Source organism: Streptopelia decaocto (genome assembly GCF_964273445.1).
Source record: "Streptopelia decaocto genome assembly, chromosome: 2".
In the NCBI taxonomy this organism is placed as follows: Eukaryota; Metazoa; Chordata; class Aves; order Columbiformes; family Columbidae; genus Streptopelia; species Streptopelia decaocto.
Genome location: NC_138655.1, coordinates 32,052,912 through 32,069,749, shown reverse-complemented (window position 1 = coordinate 32,069,749; position 16,838 = coordinate 32,052,912). Strand labels below are relative to the sequence as shown.

The 16,838-nt window shown below is 36.8% G+C and overlaps 1 long non-coding RNA gene across 1 annotated transcript; it reads left to right on the top strand.

Annotated features, from left to right (window-relative positions):
• The first annotated feature begins 7,635 nt into the window (after nucleotides 1-7,635).
• Nucleotides 7,636-12,748, top strand: LOC309436451. The gene is made up of 3 exons (XR_014183342.1): nucleotides 7,636-7,732; nucleotides 10,828-10,914; nucleotides 12,677-12,748. It is a non-coding gene; the product is annotated as an uncharacterized lncRNA (long non-coding RNA).
• Nucleotides 12,749-16,838: the final 4,090 nt, after the last annotated feature.

Here is a 16,838-nt window from a genome sequence, read left to right as displayed (position 1 = left end):
TTGGTAAATTGTTTCTCACACCTTGAGGATATTTAACATCACAAAGTTGTCAGTAAAGCAGAATAAATGGTGCACACCTAGCTTCTATCTAAATAGCACTAATGCTAAGTACAAAAATTTGTTAATGTAAATAAATAAATAAAAGGAAGCAGAGCTCAGAAGTTAATCTATGAGATCATGTGGCTTTTGAGGAAGTACCTCTTCCATTTGATTCACTGAAAATGTGGGTGTTCAGACACTCTAAATTTCAGGCTTTGTAGGAATAATCTCTTAATCATCTGACCTAATTTTGATGATGAATATTTTAAAATAGTGGTGACTTATTAATAAGGATTTCACGAAGGCATGATTTGAAAAAGGTGTCAACTCTAATTTAAACAAGTACTTGAAGAAAATCCACAGCATTAATGTAGACTTAAATTGATAGTAACCATTGAAATTTCATTTTTTTTTCTTGAGCTTATAGACATAAGAACCCGTGTGCAGGATACAAACTCATGTACTATACAGTGAGAATAAAATCTGTAAATATGGTTTACTTTTTTAATGGTTGCACTTAGTGGTTTATTTGGGGAGCAAATGAAGCCCCAATAATCCAAGGAGAAATGGTTAGGGACCTGCTACACCACTTAGACACACACAAGTCTATGGGACCAAACAGGATCCATCCAGAGGTACTGAGGAAGGTGGTGAAGGTGCTCAACAGGCCACTTTTATTTATCAGCAATCCTGGCTAACTAGGGAGGTCCCAGTTGATTGGATGTTGACAGATGTGACACCCTTCTACAAGAAGAACTGGAAGGAGGATCTGGGGAATTGCAGACCTGTCAGTCTAACCTTGGTGCCAGGGCAGGTCATGGAACAGATCGTCCTGAGTGCCATCATGTGGCACAAGACAATCAAGCCCAGCCAGCATGGGTTTATGAAAGGCAGGTCCTACTTGACCAACCTGATCTCCTTCTATGAAAAGGTGATTTGCTTGGTGGATGAGGGAAAGGGTATGGATGTTGTGTACTTAGACTTGAGTGAAGCCTTTGACACTGTTGCCCACAGCATTCTCCTGGAGAAGCTGGCAGCTCATGGCTTAGATGGGCATACGCTACTGGGTAAAGAACTGGCTGGATGGCCAGGCTCAAAGAGTAATGGTGAATGGCATCAAATCCAGTTGGTAGCTGGTCACAAGCTGATCACAGGGCTCAGTGCTGGGGCCAGTTCTGTTCAATATCTTTACCAATGATCTGGATGAGGGGATTGAGTGCATCCTCAGTAAGTTTGCAGAAGGCACCAAGTTGGCTGGCAGAGTTGATCTGCTTGAGGGTAGGAGGGCTCTACAGGGGGATCTGGATCAGCTGGATTGATGGGCCCAGGCCAATTGTATGAGGTTCAACAATGCCAAGTGTTGAGTCCTGCACTTGGATCACAACAACCCCATTGCAATGCTACAGGCTTGGGGAAGAGTGGCTGGAAAGATGCCTGGAGGAAAAGGATCTGGGGGTGTTGATCGGCAGCTGGATTAATATGAGCCAGCTGTGTGCCCAGGTGGCCAAAAAGGCATCCTGGCATGCATCAAGAATAGTGTGGCCAGCAGGACTAGGGAAGTGATCATCCCACTGTACTTGGTACTGGTGAGTGTGCACCTCTAATACTCTGTTCAGGTTTGGGTTCCTCACCATAGGAAAGACATTGAGGTGCTGGAGAGAGTGCGGAGAAGGGCAAGAAGGCTGGTGAGGGCTCTGGAGCACAAGTCTTATGAGGAGTGGTTGAGGAAACTGGAGCTGTTTAGCCTGGAGAAAAGGAGGCTGAGGGGAGACCTTATCACTTTCTACAACTATCTGAAAGAAGGTTGTAGTATGGAGAGTGTTGGTCTCTTCTCCCAAGTAGCAAGTGGTAGGATGAGAGAAAATGACCTCAAGTTGTGCCAGAGAAGGTTGAGATTGGATATTAGGAAAAATTTCTTCACAGAAAGGGTTGTGAAGTAGTGGAACAGGCCACCCAGGGAAGTCGTGGAGTCACCATCCCTGGAGGTGTTTAAAAGATGTTTAAAAGACGAGTTTCTTAGTGATGTGGTTTAGTGCTAGAGTTAGGTTAGGTTATGGTTGGACTTGATGATCCTGAGGGTCTTTTCCAATCAAAATGATTCTATGATTCTGTGATTCTATGATTTCAGACACTTAAAGTATGGGAACAATTCCTCGAGTGTTTTTCATTAGATAATTACTTATTGTCAGGTTGGGTAAAATCAGTAATTAACTGATCATAATTGCCCACAGTATTTAAGATTTTAGTCTTTGGATGAGATCTGAACAGAAGCTTTAAAATTATGTGTATTACTCTAAATATAGGAGACTATGTATTGATTGGAAATGTCTTTATGGTAAGAACTACATACACTGTCTCAGATACAGTGAACATACATTGCAACGACACACTGTACTTAGGGGAGTGTAGGTAGCTTGAATCCCAGAGAAAATACTTTGTTTCGTGCCTGAAGCAGTATACCCCAGGAACATAAATGAGATCCTTTTTGTCTGAGATGTATTCAGTATGCATATTACCAGCCCTCTGATCCAAAGCGTATAACCAATGTCCTTGATTCTTATAAATGTACTGAATGCCCTCAGGAGCCGTGTGGGTTTGAAACATCTGACAGTTTGTGAGGTGGCACAAGTTCAAGTACCTTTCTAAGCAGCAAAGGTGGGAGAAGACATTTCTGCTAGGGTTTTCAAATCAATGTTTCGTCCTTCATTTGCCAAAGTTGAGAAAGCAACTTGTTTAAAATGGCATATCTCTCCGTTAGTATGGTAAGTGCTCCACCATGTCTTTTTTCTTGTATGAGAGAACCAGAGAATAAAAAATTTCATATACACAGTTTAGTTGAATCTTGGCCCAACAAAAGGCAACAGAAATGTAACCCTTGACTTCAGTTTTACTTGACTGGCTGTTAGCCAAGATGTATGTATGCTACTGAGTCATTACTCTTGCTACTGCAAAGTTTAATGTCTAATTTTGAACTTTGGATTTTCCTTAAAGTATTTCTGTAGAAAAGAGGTTACTGTCTTTCATGTTATTTTCTTTGATTTGATTTTTTTTTTTTTTCGCTTCAGTGTTACTTTAATTGCTTCTTTCTCTTAGTAGTAGTTCTCCTCATCTGTGTAATAATATTTCAGGGACCTGAATCTTGAACCTTCTCTGAGGATGTTTATCTAGTTATAATATTTTCAGCATTATTTTTTTTTGCTATATGCATGTTATATTTTGCCCTTGCACAATACCTTGCTTATTGGAGAAATGAGGGATTTGCATGGTAAAGGTAAAAAGCATGGCAAAAAGGTGTAAGAGCTGTATCAAAATGAATCAGTGTGCTGCTCCCTCCTTGGTTGGGGGAACTAGTTGGGAAGTTATTGATTAAAGGGGAAAATCAGGAGAGTTTGTTGGTCCTGGTTCATCTGGGAAATAATTAATTTGACTCTTTAAGCTGTACAAATCAGCAGTGACTGAACTAGCTACTGTCAGGACATACTGGGAGACAGCAATAAGGAGGAAGGAAAGCCACATGCCTGAAGGAACAGCTGCAAGGTTGTTTGTTTGTTGGAGACTTTGGAGAGCGAAGAGCCATGTTGTCCAGTCAGATTTTCCAGTTTCATAGAGTTAGGGAAATCAGAGACATCAGGTACAAATGTTTCTTATGCTTTGTCTCAAGAGAAAATCTTGACTGTGGAGCATCTTGGCAAGAGAGTTCCTGTGCTGCCAAATAACTCTTAACCAGATCTAAGTTCTTGTGCCAGGTGAACCATGACCATGGGCCTTATAGATCCTGAATTTCAGGAAGGGCCTTTCATCCAGTGACTAGATCTTTTCCCAGTTTACTTCATAAACTGACAAGGGATTGTAGTGTTTCCTGGCTATGGGTTATAGAAAGCATTGTATTTGGGAGCATATTCTTATTAAAAAGAAAGCTGGCACTTCAATCGGCATCATGTATCTGTGTCATTCTTTTACATATGAAGCAGTAAGAAGTCTTGACTGGTTGTATGTTATGTTGTCTGAATTCTGCTCCTCAAGGATTAATTTGATATCCAAGAAAGTCCTAGAAGTACTTTGAAACATTCCTTCAATTCTATAGTGCTTAGTTTGTAAGAAGAGTAAGTTTAATCTTGTCGACTGTTATGCCACCTCTGTAAAGACTTTCTGAAATTCCTCAGATTTTTTTGGTAGTCCTAATCCAGCCTGGAGTTTGGAGCTAGTTAGCACCTGTATTGGTAATTCCATTAAGTTCTGACAAAACAGGCAACTTACTTGTAGCATATAAAATATTGTTTGCTAGTGCTGAAGAAATGAAGACCCCGAGTGAAGAAAAATAGACACTTTTTATCTCCATGACAAACTCATGCTTTGGCCAGGGAACACAGTGCAGATTGCCCTGTGCTGACGGTGTTGATGCCAGCATGCTCTGGAATGGGCTGCCCACAGTGCATGTTACGAAGAACAAACCACAATGGTGCTCAGCCACACTGCTGTAGCACAGTAGGTGTACCTACTCCTACCTCTTGCCTGCTCCATGCATGATAATGTAAGCATATCTTAAAAGGGAGCTATATCCCATGCACATCTATAGGGACTACCTAGATCAACAATGGCTTTCTGCTCTTTCTGCTGGTACTGGTGCTTCTGCTCCTTAGCAAATTATGGCAGAGAGTCACTATGGGAAAATCCTATCCGGATGAAGAATTTATGCCTTTAAGGAGCTACTGCTCCTGTAGACTTCCAGTTCACGGTCCTTTGCCTCAGCTTCCTCTGAGTTTCAGAGTCATGAATCAGGAGACTGTCTTTGTAGGGGGAGAATTAGGGGAAGGGAAGCTATTACCTGGTGAGGGGACTATTAAAGTCCTGCACGTCTGGACTAAGTGTAGTTGGTTGCCATTCCTCCATTCAAAATCTTCTGCTGAAATGTGTTACACATACTTTAGTATGAACTCAAAAAGACTGAGGTGCTTGTTTCTGTGGAGCATGGCAGTACCAGACAACTCCTCCTAATGAGTCAGCTATCCATTTGAGGTGGATCCACTGTAAGTCTTCTGGTTATAGAGATTTCCAATGCTGTGCTGCAAATCTGCTACTGCCTCTCTGTGTGCTGATTACATCCTTAAAGTCATCCTTAAATGCATAGGGGACCATAGGCAGTGTTCATAGCTCTAGATGAAACCTGTGATCTTACATCATTTGTAGCAGTTGACCATTATGTATGTATCAGTAGGTATTGTGGCTGTTGCTGCAGGCTGCACGTGATGTGTGGTACTGAGCACCACTTGACCAGACAGCACACCCCAAGACCTCTCAGACTTTCAGACTGGTTCTGCACTGCTGCAGGGTTGTGGTGGGATGGCAGCCTTGCAGCAAGTAGCCCAGTAACTGAGACGGTGCCAAAACCAAGGTCGCGTGAGCGTCACTGCCACTTTACTAGCAAAATCTGTGTTCGGAAGCTGCCAAACTTTGTTCTGGCCTTTTTGCAGTGTACCTGGCTACTCTTGTGCCTAACAGACCTGTTGTCTGCATTGGAAGTAATGCATGAAGATATATAGGACTGTATAGTGCCACCTGCACATCCAGGTTAATTGGAGCTCAACAAATAACATATGGGCCTTTGTGGCGAGAGTGGCAGCAACTTGCAAGCACCACATACACCACATCTACAAGGTCTCCCACTAAATTCTTCTCATATCTAGGCAAAGCAGGAACAAGAACACATATTCTAAGCTCTCTTCCTACATTCTCAAAAGGTATAATATACCCCCCAAAATAATACTTGAGGCTTCCAACAAACACCTCTCCTCACTGTATCAGGCACAGGTAATAACTTAGCGAAGCTCTTTGACCTGAAAAAGGGAAGCAATACAAGAGTGTTGTATCCAGTTACATCCTTTGGCAAGACTGAGGTACTTTAGGATGTTACCTATCCGCAGATTTAAATCTCACTATGGTCATTGAACACAACTGAATCTGTTGTGGATTGTGAATTGCTTTGAGGTAGTTTATCCCTGACAGTTATTAACTGTTATAAAGCTGGAGCTTGCATATCTGGCAACATTCTGGTGTAAGTATTCGCGTCAAAGACCGCCTACTACAACATGAAGTACTTCAGATCCTCTGAAGATTTTTCATGTATATGTTTACACCAGCCATTAAAAGCAGCGAGTAGTGATTTTGATGGAATTAGCAAAATGAAAACTGATAATCTGACTTTTTTTTTTCCAACTAAATACTATAGTATGCCTTTCCACTTAATATTTCTGGTAAAAAAGTTTTCTTTGAGTTAAAATGAAGTTTATATGAAACTTTTGACTCCAGAACTGCAATGAACCATTAGCAGTCTGATGATGTAAGTATTAGTAATATTTTTTCTTAAGATAATTCCTTCCTAAAGTTAGTATATTAACTACCTATGTGTAGAAAAAAAAATATAATTTAGTCACAAACCAAGCTAACATTAAAATATACAAACAATTACTTTCTAACTAACACCGTGTAAACTGGGAGTATATATTAATCCAAACAAAACTAAATAAAAAATGTTTATTAAACACTAAAGGCATATACTAGATATAAATTTCACAAATGTTACTATATAGCTGTATTATGGATAGATGAAATAGAGCCAAGAACAAAATGTTTGACACTGAATGTATATAGGAATATATGAAATATTTATTCACAGAAAAAAAATGACATAAATTAACTAGATTTTTTTACAGGTATTAATATAGTCTTATTAATAAATTGTAAGCCAAAAAAATTCTAATTGCATTTGTAATAGTATGTGATTTTCTTTTGTATTCAGCCCCCCATGATCATCCTTTTTATCTAAGAACATATTCTCATTGTATTGCTAAAAAGTTATTTTGAATGAGAAAATATATAAGAACAAAGCACATTCCTTTTTTAATATTTATGAAATAGTATTTGATTTGGATTTTGATTGCCTGAAGTTACATGATAGAATCTTTTAAAGGGATCCTGAAGAAAGTAGTCATTCCATCTTTATGTAGCTATGAAGAACACAGGAGAGAATTTATCACAATTTCACAATACAGCAAAGTACCTGCCCTCCCAATATATTTTTTTGAATTTAAAAACAGTTGAAAGGCAAAGCATATTTTCTAAAATCAAGAAGGGATTTAAGTAACCAAAGCATTGTTACCAAAATTAGAATCCTGATTCACACCAGAAAATGTGCTGGAATCTTTCATTCACGTATTTGGGGTTAAACTGGGCATTCAAATTGTTGGGTGCCTGAACACAAAGAATTCAGATGCATTCTGACTTCCAGGACTTTATCTTGGTTGCTTCATATCCCATAACGGTAGAAAAGTTCAATCAAATTGACAGAGTTAGGAAGAATAAAGTGTGAAAATTGCTCATGCTACTTGAAGACCTGGGTCAACATTTTACAATTATTTTCAAGAAAGACTTTTACACTTCCAGTGTACAAATATTCCGAGTAACATGTTATAATACATCATCATGTATCATCTTATAAATTTATTTAAAATAAACTCAGAATTTTTAAAATATAGATTCTAGAGAATATATATAGATATGCTTTTCTCTTTCTTCTTTTTTTTTTTTACAGTTGCACAGAATTAGCTCAGGAAGCAGCTTTACATCTATTGGTATCGTTTTTAATTTGCATCTTGCTGCTTCATAACTCCGCTTGATGGGTACAGTATGACAACAGGTAATAGATACAATAACAGTAAAACAGTCATCATTACTGCTGGGACTAGAAACCCCCATCATTGCTTTTCTTAGCTTTCCTCAGCTGGAAAGTTTTGACATCTGCTGGTTTGGGACATAGCTGAACAGCTGTCAGCAGTGGGGTAGCTGCTTTCAGCAGCAGTTGGCGGGATGGCAGGGTGCCAGCTTGTACCATCTGTGCGCCTGACATTTCATTCTAATTAACAGTAGGGTTAATTGTTCTGGCAGGCTCAAATGTAGTGTCTAACATTACCCAAGGGAAACATGTACAAGCGCAGGAGTGGCAGGGAGCTGGGGACAGCGTTGCTAACAAACCTATTGAGGGAGAATGGTTAACAACTACTGATGATTTTACTAGCTGGCCACATGCAATAAGGCTGAGACATTTTTTTATTCTGATGAATTATGCCAAGCCTGTAATGATGTAGAAGAAATCAAGCTTTGAAAGGCTGAGACTGCTGCCTTGGGGCAATTGAGAAGGAACAATTTGCATGTTATTACTGCATATTCATACCTAATTGTGTTAGGCTTTGCTAATAGAGCAGAATGACAGTATGAAAAATCGAGCAACTGCTTTATAGCCAACAAAGCTAGTGTTTTTTCCCTACACTATGAGTGCTGAATGATCATTTAGACATTTAGTTGTTCAATATGACAAGTCTACCATTTGTTAGCTTGACATATAGTAATTTATAAAGGAGTATTCTAATTTTACTTTTAGTTTATTCTCATTTTATACAGTATTCATGGTAGCAATTTGAATAGGGATATTCATAGCTATTGTGAGTAGTTGTGATTCAAATAAAACTATTTTGTATGAAGGATTTCTATTGTTTTATGATGTATTAATTTTAATGTTTAAATAGCTTTTTCAGATGTTAATATAACATAAACGAGAATTTGATGAGAAATCTCTATTACGATCATGTTGCTACATACTGATTCAGCTAACATTTTTACATTCCAACTAAGGCCTCTATTTCTAGAGAGGTAGGTGTGCAGGTTGGTTTTAGAAGTTGTCAAGTAATACTATACTAGGTCTATAGATTCGAAATTCAAAAATAGATATATACTCAATGTAGGCTCAGCTACAATGCAGCATGTAGGTGTAAATATCTCAAAACATTAAATATAATGTATTTTTGTCATATGTATTTATACTACTGTACAAAAATAGACCTGCCTCTTCAGGAGAATTGCATCTCAGTTTTACTATAAGTCATTAATAGTTTACTCTTCCAAAATTTTAGAATCTCTTTTGTTATTCCCTTTTTTCGTACTCTTCCATAGACATGACTACTACTCTAGAAAACATTACCGTAGATCACATACATGAAAATCTTAGTGGTCTCCGAAAATCTTGACATTAACTAGTTTAACTTTTAAAAGTACTGAAAAAGTTGAGAGTGATAACAGACGTGATAGAAAACTCATGAAGGAGAGCCAGAAACAAGATTTTTCAATAGCTCTTAAGTCATTTTGGAGTCATTTTTGAACATGTAGCATGCCTAAATTACACAGTAAACTGATAGTAAACTTTTCTCAGAGGGAAGTGCTCCTAATTCATGAGTGTATTGGTTAATCTCAGAAAGAGTAGAGGAGATTGTGAACACTTGGACACAGCAGAGGGAAGTAGAAGAATCTGAGGTGGATTTTCAGTTGTTTGTGTACTTTCTTGGTGTAAAATTAAAAGAAAATTGTAATACGCTGAGTGAAACTTGAGATTCAAAACTTCTTTTTATTACTTAGTAATTGTTGACTGATGTATCAATCTGATTAAACAAATCAACACTTTCTTCATGGAGGAACATTGAAGTATTTGTATTTGATTTTGCTTGTAGTCAGTAGAAACATTTGTATTCCAAAAAAATTACTTGAATAAATAAGTTATTCCAACAATATTTATTTTTATGACTAGTACTGATATGTTTCATGCAAAGTATTTAAATACTGCAATCTGTGCAGCTGAACATAGTCTTCCAGTAGATCATGACATAATTGAAATGCCTGCATTATGGATTATTTACATATATATATATATATATTTGTGAGGGGATTCTGATTTGCCAAGAAATGAGATGAAAATTTGAAGTCTGGTGTTGAGCCTCTGATGTTACAATTGCAGCAAGGGACAATGTGACTATTATAGCAGGAGTGACTTTAACAAAGTCTCTTGTGAAACAGGCATCTCAATGGATAGATTTATAATTTTTACCTCTTAAATAAACCAAATGAACTTAATGCTTTACTTCCTTTCAGAAACAAAAAAAAAAAACAAAACCAAACCAAACCCAACTTATTATATTTACCTGGATAATACAAAGAATGTCACTGAATATATATGAACATCTTTAACAAATCAATATTCTGAAAATGGCTAGAGCTAATGTAATTTATTATGCATGGAAGAAGATGCTAAATATATTGGCCTTCAGCAGAAAATAATAAAATGGTTTGATTAGGTTTAATTTAATTATTGTTGTAACTGAAAATCCTCTATTCCTGGCTTCTCTGTCCTTCAAAGAATTCCTCATGGAAGAAAAGCAGTAAAAAATTCACTTACCATATTGCAAGGAGGTGTGTCACTCAAGACAATTATGAGGTCTTGTCCACTCATTTCCTTGACCCCTTCCCTTTCCCCTTCCCTTTCCCTCTCCCTCTCCCTCTCCCTCTCCCTCTCCCTCTCCCTCTCCCTCTCCCTCTCCCTCTCCCTCTCCTCTCCTCTCCTCTCCTCTCCTCTCCTCTCCTCTCCTCTCCTCTCCTCTCCTCTCCTCTCCTCTCCTCTCCTCTCCTCTCCTCTCCTCTCCTCTCCTCTCCTCTCCTCTCCTCTCCTCTCCTCTCCTCTCCTCTCCTCTCCTCTCCTCTCCCTCTCCTCTCCTTTCCTTCCCTTTCCAACTGTAACAGCTGAGCTTCCATTCTTTGCCATCTGTACTGTTAGTATGTTAATATATCTAATCTGGTGCCTTCCTGACTTCGTGGTGCAAAACAAAATAGGAAATCTGCCAAGACTTTACAAGACTGAAAAGACAAATTAACAAAATGTAATTAAGGTTATGGTTAATGTTTTTCTTTTAGGACTTAACAAAGAAATTACATCTACAATGAGGTTATTCTTGATTTGTAGTCCGGATTTGACTCTTCCTTATTCCATCCTGAAGGCAGGTGAGCTCTCCATTGTACATTTCCTGTATCAAATTCAAAATCTCATGATCATAGGAATTTTTTGTCATCGCTTTCCCTACAAAGCACATATTTATACCCAATACTATTGCTTCTTTTTCTCAGTATCTCTTAGTATAATATACTAGTTAGTATAGTATAATATACTACAGCTTTAAATTCATAGCTGATCCATATGGTCCATCCTTTCTAAACAGGTTCTTATTTTGTAAAGAAGATCCATGTCAGAATGTAAGTCACTTCATGTTTTTTGATAGGAACTATATAAAGAGTTTCATAAAATATTTTTTGTGTGTTTTATCACTTCACAGTTATAGAAAATAATTTAGGCCTTATGCTCTTAGGATTTTTTGTGAGTTTATACAGACTGTTCAAAGTCTGTCTGAAAGGTAGAAAGAAGAAGAGTACCTTTGATGAAATCTTACATAAAGAGGACTGTGAAGTCTGAGAAACCAGTATTTAGTGTTAGTATTTATTACTAGCTGAATTTTGGTTTCTACTCTGCTTCCTTCGGGAATTTCTTCCACTCTACTTTGCAATGTATGTTCATATACATTCCTATTCATATACAGTTCATTTATATATATGGAATTCTGGTGAGCAAGCAGCAGACAGGATAAATAAATGTAGTTTTCATTTACGCATCTGTATATTTTCCTTTTCCTTTTCCTTTTCCTTTTCCTTTTCCTTTTCCTTTTCCTTTTCCTTTTCCTTTTCCTTTTCCTTTTCCTTTTCCTTTTCCTTTTCCTTTTCCTTTTCCTCTTCCTTTTCCTCTTCCTCTTCCTTTTCCTTTTCCTCTTCCTTGTTCCTTGTTCCTTGTTCCTGTTCCTTTCTCCTACTGCTAACTTTTGAAAATATTTCATTCTGTGCTGATTTCTAGATATTTATATGCTTATTTCTGGATACTAATTTACTTTGGGAACTTTTGGACTATGCAAGAAGTAAGCAGTTGTCTTTATACTGGGCTTGATTGACAACATCTTTTGGTTTTGAGGAATTTTTGCTGTTTTGATTAGTGGTGGGTGTAAAAATAAAACTGTCTCTAACAGATTCTGTTGTGCATGATGATGGAGTGGGAATGCAAAAAATAACATTACTGATAATTTTTATATCTCAAATTTTTCTCATTAAGAAGTATAGCCTAATCTTTTCATGCTGCCTCATCAACAATACTGCAGTATGGAAAAATCCTTAACTTTGTGGGTGAGGGTGATACAATTTTGACAGATGTGAATGCTTGGCCTATTCATCTTTGATTACCATCTTGAATTGTTTCAGATTATTTTAAAACAAGGAAGAGTAAAAACAAGCCTTAAGAAACAGTAAACATTTGGTTTGGCCGAACCTTACTGAAACAGTTATATTGATTTTGGCTACTTCTGTTCCATTTCATTGATCTGAACATGATTTTTGTTATTTAATTTCAATAATTGCATTATGTTATAGTTGGAAGGTATATTTTGGATGAATATGTCCCATACTAGAGAACGGTGGATTTTACTATAAATTGCAAGAATATTTATTATTACCTTAATTCCAACTATATATTTTTGTTAATATTCATAGTAGGTATTCATACTGCAAGGAACGTGATACTAAACTGTGAATTTAAATCCTGTTGCTAACTTGAAGGTTTTCTTAAATTGGAATATAATGGAATTACAGAGTATTTGGGCAACCCTGTCGATAGGCACCACTAAGAATGGGCTCAAGTTTCTTAATTTTCTTTATTCTCCTCCATCAGATATTTATACATCTTGAGAGGATACCCCTGAGCCTTCTCCTGAATGATGCCAGGGACAGAATATTTTGCAGGTAATCAGAGCCCTCAGCCTCTCCTCACAGGTATGTCCGTGCCTCTCTTGTACCAGGGAGCATTGTTTCCTGTGCTCACTGTAGGGAGGTGCCATTCCACTCCTACTATATATATAATAATATCCATGTCAGCTAAAACAGTTCCTGGGGCTCTTACTGTTTTATACAAATCCTCTCAGAATTGAATTTAGTCCTCACTTGAGGCTTTCCAGGGTTTTTGTCTCCATCTTGGGTTCAAGCAGTTAAGATTAGTTAAATTAATCCATGTTAAAACAACATAGGCAAAATGGGAAATCATAGGCCCGAATGTGAATGATTAATGAAACAGTCAGGAGCCGGCTTGCTTGCCTTCTATAGATTGTAGCTTTACTGCAGCTACTCTGCATGAATATGAATATAAATTTACAATGATATTTTTTCCTGTTCATTATGCTGTACAGGATTGGGTAACCTGGTCTAGGGTGTTAGAACATAAGGAAAAGCTGAGCTGATAAATAAAAGTCAGAGATTCCTTTGGAATTCCTTGGGATATTGTGCAAAACTTTGAAATAAAATGCTGTCTTTGTGAGAGGTGAAGGCTGGAATGCTGTTTAAAGAAGTGACTCTCTATGTGGAGAACTGAAATCTATAAATTAGTGATTTTTTTTTAACATGGAACACAGCTATACATTCCCAAGATAAGATGTGAGCCTGTTAAAAATTCCTTCTTTTTGTTAGAGAACTACAAGAAGTAAGATTTTATTTTCCTTTTCTGTGAGTCCCAGAAGACTGAAGGTTTTGCGTTGTACCAGTATTAAGTAAGTGACAGTTTTACAGTTTTATATTTAAGAGCTTAAAATTTACATAAATAACACAGATAAAGTATGGAGAACGAGACAGAAAATTAAAGAGTGATGGCTCATCTGTGACATATTGGATCCATTATAAGGGTGGAGGTATTTTTGCACTGCTAAATAGGGGGCATCTGTTCCTGCCTGTTTTGACCTTATTGTTACGTCTGCTATATTCTGGTATCATCCTGGCATCCTGGTACTTCACTTCCAAAAAAAATTTAGATATGCAGCTTTTCCAGAGCTCCTATAAATAAATGACTGCACACATTATTCACAAAGAACAGCCTTTTCAAAAAAGATTTTTGGCCTCCTTCTGGCTACAAATGCCCACATCTGGAATAAATCTAACTTAAATTAGGAAAAAAGAGTAGTTCTGTGTATCTCACATGTCTCTTTGCATGTCATGGCTAAGCCAAAATTTGACTGTGCCCATTGTCTTGCTTTCTTCTAATAAGTGTCAGGAAAATTATTTGATGTGTTTGTGTGAACACTGAATATTTTCCAAAGAAAGTTCGGAGAGTTTAAGACTATATTTTAACTTCTGTGTGAATCCAAGAGATAAGATTCTTAAATACTGGTAAAACTAATATTTATGGGGAATTTTAATATATTTTTCTATTCATATACAGATTAAATAATTGTGATATTCTTCTTGCCCTCTGTTTATCAGTAATGAGTCATGGATTAATTATTTTGTTTGACACACATATATTTTAACATAAGTAAACATAATATAGCTTTACTTGCTTTGCCATTATGCAAATTAAATCTTTTTAAAGACATTTTGGCTGGAGTAGATTTAATACTAAAAGAATATAACTCTCTTTATTGTTATTGTTGTTGTTTCTATATCTCTTTATAATTGATTAATGCTCATTTGGATGAAAAATTTATAGCTCATATAGCCCCAGGCTTATTAATTGTTTAATTTCAGAGAAAGTAACTGAGTACTAAGGAGAAGCAAGTTGTCATTCAGAGGGACACATTAAATTTAAATACTTGATGCATAGATGAGAGGTGGTTAAACTCCTTCATATGTGCTTCTTACGTCTAGTACCATACTTGTAAAGAAGAAGAATGATAATGAAGATTAAAGGACATTAGAGGGTTTTTTTAGATGGAAGAAGCATTTGATAGCATCCAATTTGGCAAATTTTATGATCCTGTACTTGTTTTGCTTTTCTTTATATGCCTTTTTTTTTTTTTCATCGTTGTTTTTTTCTGCAGTAGGCCAGGCAGAAAGAGGAGCAAATTGAATAAACATTGCTCACACTTAATAATAAACAAGATTAAATATGCAAGTGCTTAAATGATAAAATTAACCTTAAATCCTAGATGAGCCTTCTTCCTTTGCAATTGAAATTAATCTTGAGATATATTTAGATCAAAGAAACAGAATGTGAATCTGTGAATCAACATTGATCTTTTGATGAAAATATGCAGTAGTTCTGCTTTGCTTGAGACCCTGTGACACTTGCTAGACAGGACTTAATTTTCATTTTAGGTAGATCAAGAAGAGTTCTTCATCCTTATAGAGAGGTAGTTATTTCCATTTAACACTTTGTAGCTGCCTAAGACAACGTAAGAAGATGAAACATTTTTGGAAGATTTTGTTTTAGGAATTGCTAGTAGTAAAACCTTCCTACTATTTTTATATTGCCATTTCACATATGACATAGCTAACTTCAGCTAGCACTTACACAGTGTGCTATTTATAGAAAGGTAATTAATGAGGGACAGAAAATAATTCCAAGGATTTGTATCTTGGAATGCTGTTGTAGTATTTTTGCTGTTCTTTGAAAGATCTAAATTATTTATTTTTATTAGTATTGGGAAGGAAGTAAAAATAAATATCAAATAGCCTGCAGTTGGATTTCTTTGTTTTGTTCTCGATATTTAAAAACTGGGAATTTATTACATATCTTGGAAAACAGGTGAGGATATATTATCTCCCGCCACCAAAGCCAAAATTTGTTAATAAGATGCATATATCCTTTCCCTTTCTCTACTTAGAATGAATAGCATGTTCTGTAAGGAAACAAAATAAGCCCAAAATTATTTACATTTTCCACATTTGCAGAACCGCATGCCTTATGTTCAAGAGCAGAAAGAAAAGACATTGGGAAGCACATACTATTCACTACAGTACAATATAGATAGAAGAAGAATAACTGTGCATGTCTGCTGTCTTTATATTTCTCCTGTCCTTATGAGCACTGCAGGAATCTCTTTTTTACAGCAAAGAAAATGGATTGAGAAGGCAAATACTTTTGTGTTACCAATGGTCTCAAACAGCAGGAGGTCTCCATATGATACGACACCTGAAGGCCCTGTAAGTTCTGAGTCTATTACTAGGCACCTGTCCAACTTCTTTTCCAAGAAGCATCAGGTGTATACAATGGCTGGACTAACAAGCATGATTGGTTCTCTACAATCATCTTTCAAAGCTCTGACTCTGAAGAAGAGGCACCAATTCTCAATAAACCCTTATGGAACAAGGTTCCCATAGGTCCCAGCAGTGTCTTTAAAAGAAGAACCCCAGGGTGCAGGCTCATTACCATATCATCCAGTCTCACAGTGCTAACGTTTTTTCCCCTCAGACCTTTATTCTTTGCAGTACCAACTAATTCTCCAATTATCAAGTGTTCTATAAAACAAGTAATTGCAGGAGGACATTTCTTGAAGATACAACAGCCTGAAGTCCAAATGTTGCATTCTTTAACCCTTCAATTCACAATGAGAGCAGCCTGTATCCTTAGCACTTACTTAGAGCATATAATAGATCTTTCTCAAACTGAAGACTCTCAGTTGACTGAAACCTCAGCTATTGTGATTTCTGGGACTAATGAGGCTCTACCAACTATAACACTACTTATATTTTCTGATGTAGGATGAATTCAAAGTCAGGAAGCTCTCGAATATTTTCAGGAAACTCAAAGCCCTATGATGGAGTCTGTATCTAAAAAGTGCCTTCACAAATTGGTGTGTCTAGGAGGGACTGCAGAAAAAGAGAAGTATCATAACAACGAATTGAATATGTTTTTAAAGAAAATTGAAGTATTTTTTTTAATGTATAGCCTGATACCTTAACTAATGTTAAGCAGTCAGAAGTGGAGACATACCAGAAACTTTGAATTCAGGTAACATAGATGAGGATAAGGAATCTCAGGAATAGCAGACGTATATACATGTGATTTGAAGCTCAGACTTTCTCTGTATATTTTTTATAGTTTTCTAGTGCCTTGCACTGTTAAGTAA